A 3431-nucleotide genomic window follows, 5' to 3' on the forward strand; every position below is an offset into this window, starting at 1 on the left:
ATTAAATACTAGCACAAGTAAACTTATTGTAACTTGCACTACATTATCATGCTTTTAACACCCACATTCTAAACTTTCAAGTTAACTTTGTAAAATAAATTTTGGTTGGTTTTAATTGTTGATCATGGTTTGTGAAGAAAATAGTGGTGTGAGGATATTTTGAAGTTGAACCATCAAGTTCAGAATTTCAAGTTCAAGTTCAAGTTCAAGTTTGGGTTTTAGTTTGGTTTTCTCCAATTCAAAAGAGTAGATTTTTGGTTCATAAATACATTGTTCGAGGTCTCAATTCAGAAACACTTTTAGAAGCTGTTAGTTCAAAACTAGTTTAGATTCATTTTATAAGAAATGAAATGCCCATGGATACAAAGCTTGATTAGAGACTATAAAAGAGCCTAATAAAGTTAATATTTTAAAAGGAATCCCAATTCAAAAGGTCATAAGGGGTTATAAAAAAATTGTATATAAATCTTCAAATGGGCGATTGAGAAAGTGACATGTTATAAGGATGTCGTCATTTGAAAAATAAAGAATATATATGTTAGGCAAAGTGCCCTATCAAAGACACATGGGAAACCTATGAAAACCACTCCTCATGGTTGAAAACTATGGTTTAGTGGTAATAAAATAGATGTTTATCTCATAGACATATAAACCTTTATAGTGGTTGACTTCATACACCAAAAGATTTGAATCTTCTAGACATCTAAGAGTTATGGTTAATGAACCCATCGCATGGCACACACATGGTCATGTTTTAGTGTAGGTTGGCACTGATGTATGACCATTCTCTACATTTTTCAACCTTAGTATAGTTTGATGGAAGTTGATGTTAGAAGATTTAGATCTTGTTGTGGAAGAGTAACATAATTGATCACATAGCTGGCATTGATGAATTTGATTCTCCTCACACTGTCATAAAACCTACTCTTGTGTGAAATTATTTATACATGATGTAATGCAGTGAAACTCAAAAAAAAGAGGATAAAGAAACTAGTGCCCAAATTTGAAGTTGATGTGTCATTCTCCAACTACTTGATAAAATATGAACATCATCACTACCAACATGTAGATCACTTCACAAAGAGTTTAATGTCGCATTGAAGCTCAACCCAACATGATAAAGATTTAAAAAAATCTTGGTGACTTGTGATGATCGACAATGTAAAGGTTGACATCGAGGTAGCACATAAAACATTTAATGGAATGCACGTGGTCGACCCACTTTTTCTAGTGGGTTCTTGTCAAAGAATGCTAGAAGTCTAGAATACCTGTAACATTTGCCGAGGTCTTTATTAGTTTTTGGTGCTTTGGAGTTTAGAGATACTAGGTTGTGTACTAGATATTGCATGCTTTGCAAAGTTAATGACTAGTGGAATTGTTCCTTTAGCTACTACATTGGCAATAAAATTCATCTTTGAGTCATTTGAAGGAAAATCAAATCTTTTTACTCTTCTACATGGGCATTCCTATTCTAGACATACTTTTGGATGTGCAATAGTAGTTAAAGTAATACATTGGTTCAAGGATGCAAAGATGAATTAGAAAATTTTTTCAAATGGAAACTGATTGGTAGAGTTGTGGGATAGCAAACTTGAGGCATGTAAATTGTTTGATAGAGTACATGCATCAAGATGTTAAGGCTGACAATATCTGGGTTGATGCAAATGGTGTAGTTTAACTTGTAGACTATGAGGCCTCTTTTGGCATGCTTGACTTTGGTGATAGCCAATGCATCAATGAGATTAGTGAATGGAATTACAATTTAGAGGATTTGGAGGCATCCAATCAGACTCAAGTTTGGAATCACCCTAGGGAAATGCATTCATAAACTAACTCCAAAGCTCAATTTGAGGAAAATGAAGGTGAAGGTTGGACTCAAGCAATGGTGATATTATGATTATGGTCCTAAGTAGGTGCTTGTACTTATCTATCTTTCAGGTGTTATAGGGATAGTTGATGTTTTCTACAAACATATTATGTTTTTGGGGATGAAGGGTTATTGAGTGATTGCTACTGATGCACAACCTATTTGGAGTCATCAAGAATGGGTTAATAAATTTGAAAAGGTCCTTGATGCTATTGATATTCATCATGTCCATCTATATGGGATAAAACTTATAGGGTTTCTAGCACAAATATTTTCACATTATTATCCATGATGAGTTAAATTGTTGGTGCTTTCCAATACATTTCTCAACACTCAGTATTTTGTAGATAAAACACCTTGGTCTTCATTGATATAGTGGACTCCCTACTTTATACTAAAGCAAAAAAGTTTGATCGGGCTTCAAAAAAAAACACAAGAACCCTTTATTGTGGATTCTATAGATTTTGTGGTGAACTAGCTTGAAACCCTTGAGAGGGATGACTTGGCATCATGCTTGATTCTAATGAAAACTTCTACTTCTATTGGTCAAGTGCGTGTACTAGACTTAGAAATCACAATAATGGATACTTGTGATAATAATGCGATGCCTATGAATTGGAAATTTAGGGAGAAACAAGTAATATTATAATATTTTATCAGACATTATAATTATCCTTAATACTTTACCTTACCCCAATAATAGGATGTGTAACATTATACAAGGACAAAATAAACTGATGAAAATTTGGAGGTGAGAAAGGAATAATTTTTAGAATCGGTTTGGATAACTAAAAAAGATTTTATCAAGGAAAAGGAGAAGGATACCTTTCAATAAGTAGTTACCAAAAAAAAAAGAAACTTCTCCAGAATTTTATTTAATGGAGAAGATTAAACTAGAAAAGGGTTCTTCTTTTCCAAGGGTGGAAGTTCCATAGTTGCTGCTATAGGGAGAAGACAACTTTGGTTTTGTAATAGGGGAAGCAATTTTTCTTTATGTAGATTGACTGTAATAAGGGGATTGAACAATACTATTATTGCTTTATCATGTTTCATGAATAAAGAGGGATATAAGTGTGTTTGATTTTGCAGTCATATACATTTTTTTTTTGATCTAGAAGGATTCTGAGTCCTTTTATTTTTATTTTAGATGCAATCCTTTATTACTATCTTTGATATGATATATGTAGTCTTGTGATGATGTATTCATGCTTTTGCATAAGGATGTTTATAGTTTTTTCTCTCTCTCAATTTTCTCTGTAATATAGAAAATATGGTGGATAGTTCTATGGATGTTTACTAGTTTTTCATTCATTACCATTTTAGAAATTTGATAATCACATTTATTCCATATTAATGGATGAATGTCAGAAAAACCTTTTTTGTCTTTAGGTTAAAGACATAGTCAGATATCACATTCATTGAGTATCTTTTATGAGGGAGCTGTACCTCTCAATTTAGAGAAAGATTATGAATAACATGATAATCTATCCAATTGTTAGTGCATTTTTTTCTTCTTTTGAAACATATTAAGTCACTATTTTCATTTCTATTTGAAGGAAAAAAT

At 32.2% G+C, this 3431-nt stretch overlaps 1 pseudogene; it reads left to right on the plus strand.

Annotated features, from left to right (window-relative positions):
- The first annotated feature begins 1856 nt into the window (after positions 1–1856).
- LOC149547646 (uncharacterized) lies at positions 1857–2516 on the plus strand (annotated as a pseudogene).
- The last annotated feature ends 915 nt before the right edge of the window (positions 2517–3431 follow it).

Source organism: Cupressus sempervirens, chromosome 7, assembly GCF_028749045.1.
Source record: "Cupressus sempervirens isolate cs-2001-9-10 chromosome 7, ASM2874904v1, whole genome shotgun sequence".
In the NCBI taxonomy this organism is placed as follows: Eukaryota; Viridiplantae; Streptophyta; class Pinopsida; order Cupressales; family Cupressaceae; genus Cupressus; species Cupressus sempervirens.